Source organism: Aethalodelphis obliquidens, unplaced genomic scaffold (genome assembly GCF_003676395.1).
Source record: "Aethalodelphis obliquidens isolate GAN/ISIS:26980383/991018 unplaced genomic scaffold, ASM367639v1 scaffold45, whole genome shotgun sequence".
NCBI lineage: Eukaryota > Metazoa > Chordata > Mammalia > Artiodactyla > Delphinidae > Aethalodelphis > Aethalodelphis obliquidens.
In genome coordinates this window covers 9,674,754-9,694,043 of record NW_020837989.1, presented here as the reverse complement: position 1 = coordinate 9,694,043, position 19,290 = coordinate 9,674,754, and the positions used below count along the sequence as shown (strand labels likewise).

At 40.6% G+C, this 19,290-nt stretch overlaps 1 long non-coding RNA gene across 1 annotated transcript in view; it reads right to left on the bottom strand.

Annotated features, from left to right (window-relative positions):
• Positions 1-6,283: 6,283 nt before the first annotated feature.
• LOC113606885 (uncharacterized) overlaps positions 6,284-19,290 on the bottom strand; it is a 66,302-nt gene continuing 53,295 nt past the window's right edge. Inside the window, exon 3 of the long non-coding RNA XR_003427750.1 lies at positions 6,284-6,346. This is a non-coding gene — a long non-coding RNA (uncharacterized LOC113606885). The remainder of the gene's footprint in view (positions 6,347-19,290) is intronic.

Genomic DNA, 19,290 nt, shown 5'->3' with positions numbered 1-19,290 from the left:
AGAACTGGGGTGTGGTTTAATAGTTTGCAAACATAGAAGACTGGGGGGATTGACAGAAATGAGCTCATAAGTGGGGTTGGATTTAGATGCCCAGAGAAAGAAACATGGGATCCATCTTACCAGTGAGTAGCTCTTGTCTGCCAGATAATTCTAGCTCCATGCCCCTCACTGTTTTTCCTTTTTGCACTTTTTACAATAGTTTAAATGAAATCCAGTATAATATTTTTGACAATAGTTATTGTATTATGGAACTACTTCAAGTTGTGGCCAAGTCCTGCCCTCTAGCGGTCTAAAACTTGCAATGCCTCATCATTAAATTGTTTTTGCACTTCCTGAGAATTTTTTTTTTATTTTTTTTGCGGTACGCGGGCCTCTCACTGTTGTGGCCTCTCCCGTTAAGGAGCACAGGCTCTGGACGTGCAGGCTCAGCAGCCATGGCTCACGGGCCCAGCCGCTCCGCGGCACGTGGGATCTTCCCAGACCGGGGCACAAACCCATGTCCCCTGCATCGGCAAGCGGACTCTCAACCACTGTGCCACCAGGGAAGCCCCTGACAATTTTTAGTGGTTGCGTGACCTCAACTGTTATATTAGTCATGTCTCAGAAGATGTAACTAAATGCGACTTTAAAATTCATCTAGTCTTTCTTGAAGTCTGAAAAAAAAAAAACATTCATCTAGTCTGTTCCATTTCATAACTCAATCCTTCCAAAATTTTACTTGGCTCTTTCTTCAACACCCAACTTCCACGTAAAGATAGCAGAGTAAAACAAGATCACAGAAACTTCTTCCCACATCTGATGAAGTTGTTATTTCTTTAAGGCCAATAATTAATCAGCAGCAACCAGAGAGGAAAAGAGTAGCACCTGAACCACTATCTTTTAGGTTTGGTAGCCATGAAAAGAAAAGAGACTCCAATGTGACTGAGGACAACTCCTAAGGTCACACCCATCTCCCAAAACAGAGTTAGTCAACAAAATACTGGGAATTCAAAATGATGTTGTCAATTGAAAAGTAAATAGAAAGCTGCACTCAGCTCTTGAACAATCCTGTGATGCAGGGTAGACAAGTTGGTCCCAGTTAAAGTGGGAAAGATGTTCAGGAGAATCCATCTACACCACTTCAGAGAAGCTAAAAGCAAAGTTACTCATCGTTAAACGTGAGCAAAATGAAAAGAAGTAGTACAGAAATTATACAAATCTACTACAATGAAAATGAGTAATATATCAGGCAAGACAAAGATAAAACAAACAAACAAAAACCCTCAGGAAGAAAATAAAACCCAAAGGAGAAATGCTGATTCCCTTTCAATGCTTCATTATAGAGAAGAATTCATTAAGATACAAATTCAATAAGACAAGACCTCAAAGAATAATCATAAAACAATTGACTAAGATGAAAGAAGTGATTGTAGAGCTAAGAAAAAAACAGAGAAATGAAACAACGTTGTTCCGGATTTAATAAGTTATAAATGGCAAAAGAGAGAAAAGTGGGGTTGAAAACATCACAGAGAAGCGGCTGGGGATAATCATCGAAACTGCAGAGTGAAAAGACAGTGTGATTAAAGAACAGATGAAAGAAGATATATAGAGAAAAAATCATCCAACATGGAGACATTACATCCTTAGAGTATAAAGAAAAACAAAAATGAATTCAAAGACATAACCTAGGAAGAATTTCCTGAAAGGAAAAACTGTATTCACAGATAAGAAGGGCACACCTTCGGTTAAGAAAATTTGATAGAGAATGATCAAAATTGAGATCTTTCCTGGTTAAACTATTCAATGTTAAGGGAAAAAAATCTTTCAGACATTCAGGGAGATAAAGGCAAGTCAGCCACATGAGGGGAAGAAGTCAGGTGGGTTTCAAGGCTCCTCCATTTCAACTCCAATGCCCAGAGACAGTGGAGCAATGACTACAAACTTCTGAGAGCAGTGTGCCCAAGAATATTAGACCAAGTCAGGGTGTTACCAAGTATGGAAATAAAAGACAGATAATTTCTGATATGAAAGAGTTCAGGAAATATAATACCCATGAACTCGTTTTAAAACAAAACAAACTAAGCAAAGCTATTTGACAAATACAGTTGACCCTTAAACAATACAAGTTTGAACCACAGGGGTTCACTTAACACGCAGATTTTTTTCAATAAATACATCGGAAAATTTTGTGGAAATCTGAAAAAAAAGTCACAAACTGTGTATTCTAGAAATATCAAAACAATTAAGAAATGTTATGTCATGAATGCATAAAATATATGTAGATACTAGTCTATCCTTATATAGGGATATTTAATATAAAATTAATAGTATGTTAGTTTTCTTACTGTTTTATAACTTTGCTTTCAAAGAATTACATTACTGTATAGTTTGCCCCTCTTTCTCCCATAAGTGGAGAAACTGCGTATTGGTCTACCATCCCAGGTAAGTGTTTTTTTAAAAAAAGGTTAACAATGTTTCCAATACTGTATTATGCATATGACTGGAATACTGTATGCCATAAAAATTTTATAACAACATTATAAATTAGTGTATAAGCTAGGCTACCATAAAGCAATTATATTGCTACTTCTTTGTTATCAATGCACGAATTGTTATACTTGTAAATAAATATGAATTGCTTTTGCATATTATCTTTTCATTTTTGATGTCTAGTCTTAGTATTACGTATAACATCTACAGTGTTTTGTATCATATAAGACAATATTAATGTAGGTACTGACAGACAATTCAGATAATGTAAACTTATGGTAAATACAGTACTGATAAATACAGTACAGTACAGTAAATGTATTTTCTCTTCCTTACGATTTTCTTAATAACATTTTCTTTTCTCTAGCTTACTTTATTGTAAGAATATATAGTATATAATACATATGACATACAAAACGTGTTAATCAACTATTTATATTACCAGTAAGTCTTCCAGTCAACAGTAGGCTACTAGTAGTTAAGTCTGGGGGGAGTCAAAAGTTATACAAGGATTTTCAACTGCACAGGGGTCAGTGCCCCTTACCTCCACATTGTTCAAGAATCAACTGTAATCCCAGCTGAACAAGAGTCGAACAATAATAGAGAACTCATAATAATAAAGAACTCAATAATAAAGAACAAACGTATGGACACCAAGGGGGGAAAGCGGCAGGGGGTTGGGGTGGTGGTGTGATGAATTGGGAGATTGGGATTGACATGTATACACTGATGTGTATAAAATACATGACTAATAAGAACCTGCTGTATAAAAAAATAAATAAAATAAAATTCAAAAAAAAAAGACATTGGGTATTCTAAATCTCAAACATGCTATATTCTTTCAGTTATTTAAGGATTGATTTCACTTAGCAATGTTTTGTGATATTCATTGTGTGTATTGTATAGTTTATTAAATTTATCCCTTAATATTTCATGGGTTTTAAAAAAATAAATAAAAATAAAATAAAGAACTCATGAGTGAAAAAACGATGAAAAAGAGAAGTACTGTGAAATGCTGCTATAGTCTGAATACTTTTGTCCACCCAAAATTCATATGTTGAAATCCTAATGCCCAAGGTGATGGTATCAGAAGGTAAGGCCTTTGGGAGGTGATTAGGCCATGAGGGTGGTGCTCTCATGAATGGGATTAATGCCCTTATAAAAGAGAGCCCAGAGGGATCCCTTACCCCTTCCACTATGTGTGGATACAGCAAAAAGATGACCATCTAGGAAGTGGGCCCTCATTAGACACCAAATCTACTGAGGTCAGCATCTTGAACTTCATAGCCTCCAGAACGCTTAGAAATAAATACTTGTCGTTTGTAAGCCAGCTTTGGGTGTTTTTGTTTTAACAGTCCAAATGGACTAAGGTAAACATCAAGTTTACTTAATTTCACAGCTAAAGCTAATCGTGTGTGGACATGAAGGAAGCATAAAAGAATATACATATCAGAGCCTTAACAAAGTGAAAATATTATAAGCAAAATCTGGAATAGTGAGGTGGAAGGAAAATAAGCACAGTAATTCTCTTTAGTAGTAGGGGTTTAGCCAACTACAGCCTCGGGCCAAACCCAGCCCACCACCTGCTTTTGTAAATAAAGATTTATTGGAGCACTGTCATGCTCAGTCACTAAGTATTGTCTCTGACCACTTTCTTGCTATAATGTCAGAGCAGAATGGTTGTGACCCTTTGCAAAAAAATGTTTGCAAATATATCTATATAAATGTATCTATATAAATATATAGATATATATATTTATATCTATATATATTATATCTATATAATATATCTATATAAATATATCCATAAATATATCCATATAACTACAATTTAAATATGTAACAAAAAAATGACTGTGTCTTTCAAATTGCTATATTAATTGTTTTAACTGTAGAGGGATCTTTATAGAGGACATTTTTATCCAACCTGTATATCTATATGCATGCACATGACTAAAATAATGTTCATTGAATGTTATTACTTGTTACATCTGAGTGGTAAGATCTGGAGTAATTTTCTGCTTTTTTATGCTTGTGTATTGCCTGATTTTTTTTTGTAATGAGCATGTACAATTTAAAAAAAAAGTAACATGACTAATTACTCCTAAAAATAAAAGGGCCAGCTTATTCCATTTCCAACCCAGCTTTACTGAAAAGGTTGCACATTCTGGTTGGTAAGGTCTTCACCCCCTCTTTTTCTTCACTTCAAAATGTTGATATGTCTATTTTGGAAATGTGATTGGAGAATTTCACAATCAAGAGCTGGGAGGTTCCTTTCTTCACTTCCTAGAAGACCTGCCTTCAAAGGAGGGTTAAAGAATACTTGGAACAGCAGAGGGCACCCTCCTCCATGTATCCTCCATGAAAGCACGTCCCAGCTTTCAGTGTCTACCTGCCCGGCCCTGCCTTTTAGAAGTGGTGTGAATGGCAGTCACTGAACACCTCCGGGACTCAGTTTCTCTACCTCCCACTCCTGCCCACCACCAAGTCATCCTCTACACTGCAGGGCAGACCAGGCCACTGTCCTGCCAGCAACCCTTCTGTGACTTCCCACTGCATTCAGAATCAATCCTAAAGCCCTAAACCAAGGCCGCCAGAGCCCTGCCTCTTCCTGCTCCTGCCATCTCACTGCACCACCACATCACACACTATGCTCCCACACACTGGCATTTTGTCAATACCTAGAACATATTAAGCTCTTTCCCACCTATGGGAACACTCGCTGTTTCCCCTGCTGACTCTTTCTTCTACTGAGCTCATTTGCATTAAGGAATCCTCAGTGCTTAAACCTGGTTAACTGTCACCTTCTCAGAGAGGCCCTCCCTGATGACCCTATCAAAAATCTAACCCACTTTATTTTCTATCACTGCACTGTGTGCAGGATCTTACTTGTACTTACCACTGTCTGTAATTGTTTTATTTGCTTAATTGTTTTTTGCCTGTCTCCCACTAGAGCCTAATTTCCACAAGAGCAGGAACCTGCCTGTCTTCTTGGTCATTATATCATTAGCAGCTAGCTGGTGCTTGGCAATTGGTAAGTCCCCAGTAAGTATTTGTTGAATTAGTGAATGAATGGATTTACAAAATAAGTGTACTGGCTGCTCCCTCAAGGCTATTATAAAAAGAAATAGTGTAGGGCTTCCCTGGTGGCACAGTGGTTGAGAGTTCGCCTGCTGATGCAGGGGACACGGGTTCGTGCCCCGGTCCAGGAAGATTCCACATACCGCGAAGCGGCTGGGCCCATGAGCCATGGCCGCTGGGCCTGCGCGTCCGGAGACTCTGCTCCGCAATGGGAGAGGCCACAACAGTGAGAGGCCTGCGTACCGCCAAAAAAAAAAAAAAAAAGAGTGTAAAAGCCCTTGTAACGGGCTGAACTGTGTCCCCCAAAATTCATATGCTGAATACGTATTTTGTAGTTCACACATGTATATGTATTTCCTTCTTACCAGAACAATGGAAATGCTACAAAAGTACTAACTCAACTTTTATTTCACTTCTTGTTACCTGTACATTCTACCAACACTGCCTACCTTCACCTTACCTATAAGGAAGGACTGAAAAGAAAGGAACTATAGGAAAGAAACATACTTTCTTCCTGTGTCCTAATTTTCAGCCTAAGTATTGTCTAATACACAGAAGTAACATGAATAAGAAAGGATATGATGGGGGGACCCTTGGTCACTCGTGTTTCTTAGGATGCTACTGTCTTCCTTCTGTTTTCAGAGCAAGTTCTGACTTGAACAGAAGCATGGCCTCTCAGTGGTACCTATAACACACTTGCCTGGTACTCACGTGAGTTTCACTGAACTTCCATGCATCATGGGTGCAGCTGAATTCCATGTTCATGGGACATCGTGAATGCTGTATGCAAATGGGTCTGTGAGGAACAGCAGTGGACACGTATATTACATATGCATCTCCTCTGCTCACATGAATGTTCCATTGTCCCACTGGACTTTACTTACAAAACACAAGTTCAAAGATAAAATTATTAAGAATTTCAAGATAGCCACAACAGAGCATTAAACTAAACACAGGACATGCTGAGTGTGGGTCCGGGGACAACTAACTACACAGAGTGCAAACCCTTGACGCCAGCCCTGAAAAAAAAGAAGCCATCATTCAAGAGCAAAGAAATTAAGTGGGCCCCAGGCTGCAAACAAAATGCCAAAGAAAAGCATCCTGTGGAGGCCCCTAAAGCTTTCCTGTAAAGAAGTCCCAAAGTGAAGTTTAGTATCCACCCCTTAAGAGTAGAAACAGGAATTAACTAATTTTCACTATTGGTCTATGGTATCTCAGGTCCAGTGGGCTTTGTGAGACTGAGAACCTAATAAAACAAAACATTTTTTCTATGGGAACTGTTCCTAAACTCTGAAAAATCGACTTGCAAATCTTCCTTGGGAATCCACCCTGTTTCTAAGATAAAAATGACCTGTGTCTGTCAGTGCTGGGACCACATTTGGCTCTTTAATAAGGCACAGCCCAGCTGGTCACCTTGCGGAGACCACAAACAGGTGGTTGGAAGCAGCCAGGTGCCATGGAATCCATGGGCTGGAAGCCCGGAGACCCAAGTAGGGTGACCAACTCTGATAGGAAGTGTGTGGCCTTAATAACTCACTTAGAAACACTGAGTCTCATTTCTCTCTTCTGCAAAACCAGAGAGTTGGATTTGATGATCCCCAAGGGCCATACTGAGCTAAAAATAACCAGAAGCAGCAAAACTTTTTGAGGCTGGAAAAGACAGAGAGAAAAGAGTGATAAAGTCACATGGAATAACTTGACAGTGAATAATGAACTGGAGATGCGTGTAGAAACCACTGCGGACTGGTCCTAACCGGCTCTTTGCAGGTCTTGAAAGTTCCCTGGCTGCTTATGGTCTGACTTCTTCCAGGCTGAGGGAGTGTGGGCTGGGGCAGTGGTCAGCAGCAGCTTTTCTGACCAGCTTGTTTTCCTGCCTGCCCACTTGGGGCAGTGCCTTTCCTTTTGTTACTCTGGAGACAACTTTGGCCAATTTGTGACCCTGGACCAGAGGAAGATTCTGAAGGACTTGTGACTTCTCTAATGTTTTTTTTAGTACTACTACTTTTCTTATTAACCCATTCCTGGCCTCTGACCACCTGAAGTCTCTAGGAACACTGGTGGAAACAAAGCTTTCAGGAGTCAGTAGGGTTTGAAGAAAGTAAGATGGGGTGAATACCTGAGCTCTAGATTTGATGCTGACAAGCTGGGTGACCTCAAACAGGTCCCTTCTTCCCATGGTTATTGTTTATTCCCCTCTCCAGCATCTCTTCTCAGGTGACCGCACTGTTTTTCACTTGTGGATACACCCCTCTTCTATTATGAAATCCTAATGTTTATGTGGGACTGACACTTCTTCCAGTTCTCGAGTAAGCTCTACTGTCTCAATCCAATTGGCACATCCTAACCCTCTGGCCACAGTGATGGATCAGGGCTAAGAACAGGACCTGATTGGAGCAATGAGAAGACTTGATACCTGTAAAAGGGCTTCTGTGAGAGAAAAGTTTGGTATCTGTTCACTAGATTTAAAGGCATGAGTATGTGAGGCTTGGAGCTGATGTAGCCATCTTGCTTTCATGAATCTGAGCCAGTCTGAATGAAGTCAACAAATGCATGAAGAAAAGCAGAACAAACAGAAAAGTACAGACACTGTGCCTTAATGACATTTTCTGAGCCTCTGGATCAAACTGTGCCTGAAGCCAAAAAGCACCCCTGGATCTGAGCCAATAAATTTCTTTGTTTATTTAAGCTGGTTTAAACTGAGATTTTGGTCACTTGCAAGAATACTATACTTCATCTCTCTGGGCCTCAATTTCCTCTACCACAAAATGGCTATTTTGTGGACAGTAATTAGCATGGGCCAGCATAATGGTATTATCTTTTCCAGGTGTGGCCATAATTCCAGGGTGGTAGCAAAAAAAATTTTTCAAAATGCCAAGGACTGATTTCTTCACCTATGAAGCATTAGATTTCACAGCCTCATGTACATGTTACTTAGCAGCCTTTAATAAATTTAATTATAATTGTTCACATATAGTATAATTTTGTATTTCTGGCTGGGGTCTCTTTTCTGAGCCTCAGATGCCATATCCAACTGAATACTGGACACCTCCATCTAGATGCTTTACAGTCATCTCAACCTTCAGGTTCCAGACTGAACATAGATCCTCCAACCCTCCCAACCTCCATCCTGCATTCCCAATTAGAATTAACAGCACCATCAATCACCCAGTTGCCCAAGCCTGAAACCTGTAAGTTTCCCTTTCCTCGCTCTCCTTCTTCCTTCACAATCCATTCCATCTGCAAGCCTCGTGAAGTCTGCCTTCCAAATAGCTCTCATGTTTTCACCTTTCTCTCCAATACTCTTGTCACTTTTATATGGGGCTCATCAATACCCTGGCCAACCACTGAAAAAGATTTCTGATTGGTCTAAAGAGGGTTCTCTCCATCTGGGTTCTGGTTTCAGTTCCTTCCCCTCATTTCTTTGTGCCTAGAAGTGGTGAGAGCTCTGCTGCTACTACCCCTGCTTGACCAGCCTCTGTGGTTCCTCTCTGTAGATAAACGTTCCCTAGATTGTTCTAATGTGAGGTCCCATCTGTTTCCCACTGGGACCCTAACCCTTACACACCTTCTCATGAGCACTTCACTCCCAACAAAGATGACCCTGTAATGACTCTCCTTTCCTCTCCTCTCCTAGACTTCTATTACGTAGCCTGGAGGGGAGGATGGAGGAAGCTGAAAGGCCCACAGTGGAAGGCCAGTTTTGACTTTTAGGAAGCCCTGAGGATTTGTGGGGAGAGGGATGTCCTGGCCCCAACTGTTGAAAACTCTTTTTGGAATAAGGGACTAACTCCTCTTTGTCCATTGTTTGGGCCCTTCTTCTCAGTGCTGGAGCAATAGGGAAAATATGGCTGACTATCCTCTTACAGCATCTGGTGCAGGACTTAATTAAGCTTCCAAACACAACCCAGCCACCACAGATCTTTCGATTGCTAGCTGATATCTTCTATTTATTACTCTCTTACTAAAGCTTTGCCTTGAATGCGTATGGGCGGGCAGTACTCGGGTAGCTAGTGGTTGCTTCTACCTGGGGGCAAGACAGGTGAGGGAAGCAGAACAAACACACCCAATCTGACCCAGTCGGTAGTGAATTATTTGCATCTGAGAATGTCATATTTGTGTAGCACGCTACAGTTTAACAAGGGCTTTCATCCCCCAACAGCTGGCACACGGCTGAGTAATCAATAACTCAATAACTGTTTTGTAAATGGTTGAATAATCTGTAGAGTCATTTTCTCCTCTCCAAAATAACCCTGTGAAGTAGGCAGAACAGGGACTATCATTCCCATTTTATAAACAAGGAAACCCGAGCCCAAGGTGGTGGAATAAGTTTCCTGAGATGACACAGCCAGCAATCACAGCAGCTCAAACCAGAATGTGGGTGTGTTAGGCACCTAAACCAGTTCATTTTGAAAGGAGACTGGCCTGCTGTCAGAAAAGGAAAGGGCTCCTGGATGGGGTGAACCTAAACCAGTTCATTTTAAAAGGAGACTGGCCTGCTGTCAGAAAAGGAAAGGGCTCCTGGATGGGGGGAGGATCACATCCTACCACAACAGGCACTACTACAGCCCAGTTGGTAGCTGCCATGGGGATCGGATGAGTAGGCAGAAGTTCAGGCTGCTAACCAGCTGGGAATTGAGCAAAAGGAAAAAGAAAAAGACCTTCTGGTGCCAAGACTCCAGGGAAATGTTTGTTGACTTTTTGCTTCATATCGACTACTTCCAACTAGGCTTTGAAGCTAACTTTTTGATATAAGGGCTCCCTGGGGTGGGTGGGGAGTTCAGGGCCTTGTTGCTGTGGTTCTCTAGGCAACCGCAAACCCACAGCAGCTCCAGGAAGATGCCTGAATTACATGGAAAGTGACGAGGAACTACGGAGAAAACAGAGAGAACTCCCAGGAAAGTGGAGACAGAAAAACAAGAATTTAAAGGGCAAAACAAAAACTGCTACAGGGATGGGACAATAGCCATCAGCACCGTGCCTTCAGGATGCCAAAGGTGCTTCTTCCCGAGTCCTTCACCACAAAACTGTCCCATACAGAACTGAACTAGGAGGTGTTCAAAGGAACCAGCAGCCCTAGCTCTCAGCCAAATTTCTTAAAATGGATTTCTCGGTGGAGGGATCTTCTGAAAACGAAGATGTGAACATTTACATTTACCCGCTGACTGTCGGTTCTTCTTGCTCCCCATCACCTGTAGAATGAAGTCTGTGCTTCTGCAAAGAGTTCACAGGCACTACTGAATTTCTCTCTCCACGCTCAACAGTGTTCTTGAATCTGGGCATCTGTGCAGGTTTTATCCCCCCTTGGCTAATTCCTGTTGATCCTGGGGGTTGAGGTTCAATGTTACTTTCTCTAGGGACACTTTTCAATCCATTTCTACCCCTATATTAAGTCCAGCACTCCTTTTATGCATTCCTTGTATACTTTCCCATGGCATTACGGACCTTTTATGATGGCCACATAGCCAGCCCCAATGAGGGTATGTGTGTTGCATACTCAGCTACATCTCCCATATGAACCAGAAGCCCTAGCCCTTAGGAAATGTTCATTAAGTCTCTGTTGAACAAATAAGTGGCAGAAATATTCAACATCTCCATAAGAATCTTCTATCTCACCAATCAAGGTAGGAAAGGGAAATAATCAAGTATGGGGGGAGGGGGCGGGATTTGAGCAAAGAGGTTTTTCTTAAGGACAGAAACACAGAGGAGTAAATGGCCCTTAATCTAGGGGTCATCAAGAAGCATATTACTGATAATTGTGCAGTTATAATTGCACTTACTGGAAAGAGGGGCCTTCTTGGAAGTACTGGAGAGATTTGGAGATGTCCTTCTTTAAGAATAAAGGTAGAGAATCAAAATCCAAGTGTCTGGATATGTCCAAAAAGAGATCACACGCAAATGAGTAAGTGGACGAGACAGTTGATGCGGGGCTGATGGAGTCACCCCAGCTAGAAGGACAAGCTTCTTCTCAGCTCCAGCCAACTGTTGAAATGCAAGAATGCAGGGCACTGTTTGCCAGAGAAGCCAGAAGTCCATGTAGTCTGTCTGTCTGTGTGTGTGTGTGTGTGTGTGTGTGTGTGTGTGTGTGTGTGTGTGTAAGTCTCTCCAACTTGTTTATATTTTTAAAAATCAACTTGCATGAGCCCCGAGATGCCAGTGTTTGGCCTTTGCACCAATAGACCTGGCTTCCCTTGGGTCTGTTTATCTAAACCTGTAGACACTAAAGCTCCAAACAACATGATTCACCACCCATAGATAGTGATCAATATATGAATAACTAAATAAGGACAGAGACTTCTCTGCATCAATTATTGGCACATACTAAGTGGTCAATAAATAGACGCTGAGCGGGAGAAAGAGAATAAATGAAAAATGAATGTATGTCTGCAGTTCATGATTTCTACCACTAGTTGGCAAAGCTCAGTTTTTTCTGCAGATGGAAACATCACATTGGAGATTTCTGAGTGGGAGGATTTACCTTAAGTCAAACAATTCTCTAAAGAAATAACATCTTTTATTAAGATAGTTTTATGGGCACATCTACAAGCCATGCATACTTAGCTTGAACATCCCATAAATACCAAGAATGTCTTCTCATTGTCTTTGCTCTCCCTCCTCACTTCCCACCCCAGTCAGCTCTGGATACAAAGTCATTAGAAGGAGATGGTTTCCCTTGGTGTGAGTAGCATCATGGTTAGAAATAGAGGATGAATACTAGATGGTGGGGCCAGGGTGGAGGCGTTGTGTATTCAAGAAGCACACAGTCTTTTTGGATAAATAGACCTTTATAATACAATGTATTTGATTATATGTATTTGGCTATAATACAATGTATTTGATACTGTAATGGTCATGTGGAGATGATGCCTGTGGACCCAGATAGGAGAGAGACTATTCTGTCTTGGTTGAGGAAGATGCAGGAAGTCCTCAGGTGAGTAGTTCATGGGTTGGATGGACCTTGAAGATAAGAAGGAATTCACCACGGTACAAAGGCAGGAAGAACATTCACTCATTCGTCAAATATCTACTGAGCAACTATGTGTGCCTGGCACTCTCCTGGCCATTAGGGATGCAGCAGTGAACAGGATACAAGGGCCCTGTCCTCAAGGAACTCACAATGCAGTGAGAGAGACATTTACTAATCAAGAGAGGAAATAGATTTTTTTTTAAATACAGTTTTTTGGAAGAACTGGGAAGGAAAAAGGTAGGATGCTGTGAAGGAAATAGGAGGCAACGCCTATATTATATAGGGTGGTCCAGTGAGGACTCTGGAGGAGGATGCATTGTAGCTGCAAATGAAGGATGAGAACCATTAGTCATAGGAACAAGATGGTGAGGTGGGAGTGGGGGCCCAGAGGATCCTTTTAGCAGAGAGAATACCCAATGCTCTCCAGGAAGAAGACATTTAACCGTTGTGAAACCATTTCTGAAAGGTGGGGAAACCTCCCAGGATATTTGAGGAACAGTAAAATGTTCCTGTTATATTAGGATGTACAGTGGAAAAGGGGGAAAGACATTGGTGGGAGCTGAGGCCTGTTTGCAGAGGGCCTCAGACTTTTATCTTAAAATTTAGTCTTTCCCAAACATGTGTCATACCCATAGCAAACTTAGCATTTCTGCCACAGCCTCATTCCAACAGAACTGTTACTTCCTTATTTTTTTTCAATAAACTTAACTTTTATGTAAAATATTTTAAAGGAAAGCTTAATAATATTGTCAATACTATATACAGAAAGACAGTATCATTTGCCATTAAGAACAGGTAACCAGAAAATTGAGCACAAGACCAATAAAATTCTCACATGTCTCCTAAAATTTTGTCAAGTGGTTCACATCCTATATAGGATGTGGGAATGGAGGACATTGAGAAATTTTAATTAGAGAGCTAAGGAGGTGAGATTGCTACTTCAGAAATCAGCACTGAAAGCACTATTCCATTTATATCTCCTAAAAACCATGATGATGATCCTGGCAGCCATAAAAAAGGATACTCCTGGACAAGAACTGCTCAGCCCAAGGGGCTTTCCAGTGGAGATTTACATAAAGCCAATTTTGAAAGCCCTGACAAATAGCAGGTTAACACAGAAAAATTCAGGGAGAGACTGGGTGAGAACAACCTGCTCACTCAAATTCCCATGTTTAGTATCAATTTCCTCTAGCTTGAGGAGGATTGCTTAGCTACTTGGCAACTGGTAAGTAAAGAGATTTAGATAAAGCTCCTGAAAATGAGGAACAAGCTCATAATTCTTGACTGGGGAAAACCACAATACAAAATCTAATATAATATACTCTTTTGTTCTTCTTATGAACTCCTATCTGGCAGCTTAGAGAAAAAAGTCCACTTAAGCACCCATACCCCTGGAGCAGTTTAGACTTTCATTTTGCCATGTGACAAATATTTATGAAGCATCTAAAAAAGTCAGATACTGTGAAGAAATCAAAAATGCTTAATGGGGTTACAAATTCAAATGCCTAACAGGTGCCAGGAGAGAAAGGTTAATGAAAGAAGCAGTCTAGTGTAATACAATAGGGAGTGGTGGGGACTGTAGTGAACTGGAGAGTGCAATCCCCATTTGAAATGGGAAACTTACTCAGCTCTAGTCAATAGCAGCAATGCAGGAATGTGGGGCCTGTGTTGACAGGACTTCAGATATTTCAACAGAAAAATTATTGCACAATGGTCATTATATTTAGGGGGAAAGTCAGGGGTGGGAGGAATACCTCTATGATTTTAAAAGCTGGCAAGTAATTCAAAAAAGTTTTAAATACTCTAAGCCAAGGAAAACATATCTACAGACAGGATGCAATCCAAGGGCCCCAGTGGGTGACCTCTGGGTGTCACAGAGTCTCAGCCTTTTTGGGACTTGTGTGTTAGGAGATAAGACACGTTCATAAATAACTCCAATACAGAACATGGAGATAAGTATTGTGTGAGCAACACAAAGTGCTGAAGGAATTCAGAAGAGGCAGGAATGACATCATAGTGGAGCCCTAAGTGGGGAGTAGTGGTTTCTCACAAGGATATATCTGGCCACATATCAAGGAGCCACTGAACTCAGTGAGGAAGGGAAAGAGAACATCCAGTTAACCCCAAAGGAAAATAACTGATGACATCAGGACTGAGCATCAGCATATTCCAGAAAGTATTTTCAAGATGCACATGTCTAGCCCTTAACCCAGACATCCTAAATAGGAATTTCTCGGGTTGAGAATTATGCACCCAAATTTAAAAATGTATCTTCAGTAAATTCTTATTAAGTCCCCTCCTTAAGAAACTCTGCTTCAAGGAGATGCCCCCAAAATGCTGATTAAAACAACAAATGTGACTCTTTTGTCCCTCCTATTCCCCCTAATTCAAGCAAACTAGGATACATACCTTGCCAGGTTTTCTCCCTGGGAGTGTGTATACCCTTGTGCCTGCACACAGGACCCCAGCCAAGAGGGCTGCCAGGGCCAGCCATGGGCCTTGGTAAAGCACTGTGTTAGCCCAGAGGAGAAAGAGCTTTCCTGTTCTTGGTTCCTTTGGAGCAGATGCCATTTTGTTATTCACACAAAGGCACTCTGCCCGAGTGGCCTGCACACTGTACAGTAATTGCTGTATTTCCAAGCCATCTTCCTCCAAATGTTATCTAATAACAAATTCCATAATCCTTACATTGACACAGGTTATACAGAAAATACAGCCAAAAGTGCATATTGAACTTTCCTGGTATTGAGGATGGGATTTGTATTCAACACAGTGATATAAATCCAAGAAGTTCACCTACATTTTTCCAATTTAGAACACAAAGTCCAATCAGAATTGCTCCATCTATGCCTTAGTTTCCAGCTTCTTTCAGGCATATCTGGGCTCAGTTTTCACATCAAAGAAACCCAGCAAGTAGGCCCTATTGATTAACTATTATTTTTGCCACATGAGAGTTTTTTCTGCGCTCCAAGTCTGCTGCCCCTCTCACCACTGACCCTCCCTCCTGAGGGGTTGCTTATTTAAACACCAATCTACCCTAACAACTCTTGCATCAAACTGTGCACTGTCCAAAAGAAGACACACAAAGAGTATAGTGTTCTTTGGCTCTTTGAATCACATACATTTCAAAATCAAAGAAGCCTTTAACATGCAGAAACTGTCAGCTTTCTTAGAGTGCCCCTCCTCTTTTGAGCTATAATCATTCTCTGCCAGTCCAGATTCCAGTAAATATGCAAGTTGTACATGCCTTCTAACTGTGAAGCGAAAGACTTTGGATAATGAGAAAGCCTTCAGACTATTAAAATTAATGACTCCGTAAACCTCTAGCAGCTGCCATTAAAATAGCAATATTTGCATTTTGTGAACCACATGTGCTGCCCAAAATAAACTAAGGGGAATACCCTTGAATCCTGCAAGAGGAACTGGTCCCAGGAAACTTGAAGCTGCAGTCAGTAGGGTGAAAAGTGCCCATGCAGCTCGATTATGCTCTTGTGTACCTGACAAGGGGGGATAGCAAGCCCTTGAAACAATATTATTTCATATTGTATGTATTTTATAGTTTAGAAATGTGTTTATACCCACTGCCTCATTTCATTTTCACAACTATCTTGAGTGGTGCGCAGAGCAGGATTACTATTATCATTTTACAAAGAAACTGGGTGCAGAGACAAGATGTGTAGTGGATAAGTAATGATGCTGCCAAACATCCCTCCATCCTTGTCCTAGTCCTCCTCTGGGGAACACACTCCCGTTTTCAGTCCATATACTTTAAGAAGATCTGACAACACCATTTATCACTCTCAGGATGGGGCACGTGAATAACAGTATTAGACTTTGGAGGTCCCACAAATTTCTTCAGGGATGGGCCTATAGACTTGGTTAGAGTTAACGAGATACAAGAAGACTTTTATTGTTTAGTGGAGAGGTGTGTCCACTTTCCTTCTTACCATCATGTGGCATCTGGAAATGAAGCAATCATAGAGGAAAGTAGAACCACTGGAAGGAAAGAAACTTGGTCCAGGTGAAATGATTGACCTGCCCATCTTGGAGCAATGATATTTCCTTTCTTTGATTAACATAACTTGTGCTGGCTCTGTTGATACTTGCAACTGAGGAGTGATTCAGAATGCTCAGTGTCCATTTCCCCATAACTTCACTTTGCTCATGGGCAACATAGGTCTCTAGCCCCCATTTGACATCACCTTTCTGCATTCATATGTGTTGTCAATTGGCAACTTCTCTCCATATTTGGGAGAGAGAAGTGAGAGGGATGAAATACAGCCAACTCTCTTTTTGCTGTCTAAAAATTTCTGGCTACTGACTAGCCAGTGGATTGCATATCGTTGGCTCAAGTGCACCCTCCCTTCCTGACCCAACCCACAGTGGCCAGAGAGGGTGGGGGTGGGGAAAGGCCAATGGGTGATAAGGCACAGGACATGGTCACTTAAGTAGCAGAGGCTTAGAAAAGGCAGCTCCCTTAGAAAGGGGCTGTAAGCCCAGGAAACCTTTCTATAGGTATTCTACTTCTCAGTGGAGTCTCAGAGACCCACAAATTCTTGGGCATCCTATGATAATGTTATAATTTTCCTTTGACTTTTATAACCATTCAAACACTTTTAATACTTGGGTCACCTGCATTACTATTTATGAGATTTAAGTGCCTGTATTTGTTGTGTTTGTAAGCAAATTGGCGTTGGCCTCAAGTAATACTACTTAGCTGTCGTGGGTAATAAAAAAAAAAAAAAGAAGTCTTAATGAATAAGTGATGTCTTCACAGCAAGTGAAAGCCAAATGACATCACAGAACTTCATGGAACAAAAGTTTTGCAACAATGCAAATAGAAATCCTGTGATGGGAGATCTGAGGCTCAAGTAAGTACAGACAAATCAAACTCCAAAGGACCTTGTCAGAGCAGGTGTAAGCAGAGAATTCCTTTCAGCCAAACAGGACTATCTTTCATATGTAATTAAATTTGTCCACTTAAATTGTAGTTACTTTGTCATTTTATTTGCATTCAGTTTATAACTTTATTTTTGTCATTTTAGTTGTATACAAGCTATAAAATGAACAAGGTATTCCTACGTTTATGTACATGTAGATAACATTATACTAAAAGAAACATGTCAACACTGGGAACCATAAGAAATGTTTTTTCCTTTGCAGGGCTTGGTCAGCATCCCAAGCTTGAAAATCATAGTGGTAGCGTCTATTCCAGAACTACCTGCCTACTCCTGGCTCTCTCCTTGTGGTCGTAGCCCTACAAGACCCTTGCAATGGTTCTTCCTGCCTCTGGTCCCTCCATTTCTTAATCTACCCATCATACAGCTAATCTTCCTTACACACTTTCTTCATGTCAGTCCTAGACACAAGAACTTCCAATAGCTTCCACATGGCTACATCTCTCCTCAGCATGCAAGTCCTGAGCCTGGCCTATCATATCTGCTTTGCCTTCCTCACTCACAGTCTGTACTCCAGTCATTTGAATTCTCTTATTGGGTCTCAAGCACATCCTGTGCCTTTCTTCTGTCTTTGCTGGTGCTCCTGACCCGCCTTTCCATTGTTATTTTTCTCTATAAATTCTTCCCAACTACTCCAAGTCCTATTTTCATTGCCAAGTCCTCTATGAAAACCCAGCCAATGGTTCCAGCCCACAGCGATCCCAACTCCATTCCTACTACTCATAACACCTACTGAAATTTGTCTATATTTCCATACTTGATAGTTTTCAAATTGTGTGCTGTCTGCTAATGTTATCTAATTGTTTCCACGGAAAGCTCTGCCCAAAATATTCTCAGGATTTCTCTTGGGTATTTTATCCATGAGCAAGGTAAGTGGTGATGCAGTACCTTCAATTTCACTGTCCAGATGGAGAGAGTTCCTAAAGTTCCTAAACCAAGAATGAGAATAACATGTTTTATAGAGTTTACTAAAATGTCATAACCATTAAAAAGGAAATAAATGTTCTTGAGAAACAAAATGTTAAATAAAATAAACACATGAGGCACACTTTTTATTTCTATTTGGTCTTAACTGTTATCAATCTCTGCTTAAAAATTTTTCAAAAATTTTAAGTTTTGAGTCAAAAGTTTTTCCTTGGGCATAATTACATCTGGTATCTTAAGGTTCTAACCATGTATGTTGCTAGACCAAGTCCCTTCCTCTCTCCCTCCCTCCCTTCCTTCCCTCCTTCCTTCCTTTCTTCCTTTCTTCCTTATTCATTATTTAAAGGGTCGTATATACACACACGCACACGTGTGTGTGTGTGTGTGTATGAATGTTTCTTCTGAGCACATTAAAAATTAATGAGGAGGAATGCTGAGAGGAGATTCCAGCCTTGAAAAGTATGTCTTCCTCACAGGCAGCCAGAGCCTATTATGTCATGGATTAAAGCAAGTGAATTAATCCATTTAAAGAACATTTGTTTAGCAGTTGCCTTTTAATTCCTTTGGGACTACTAATATAAATATGCAAAAAAAAATTTTTTTTTCTTTATAACCCAAAGGGCACATACCGTACCTGCTGTTTAGGATTTTGCTCTAATCACGTAACAATATACCTTAGAGCTATAATAAAGTTCTACTTCATTCTTTCTTTATGGTGTCATGTTTTTCTACTATACAGATGTTCCATAAATTTTTAATAGTTTTCCTACTAATGAACAACAAAGGTTTTTTTTTTCCAGCTTCTTGCTACTACAAAATAAACTATTATAATAAATGATCATGTACGTACATCTTTGCTGTCCAAAGGAAGGGCATTTAGAAGTTTGGCAGATT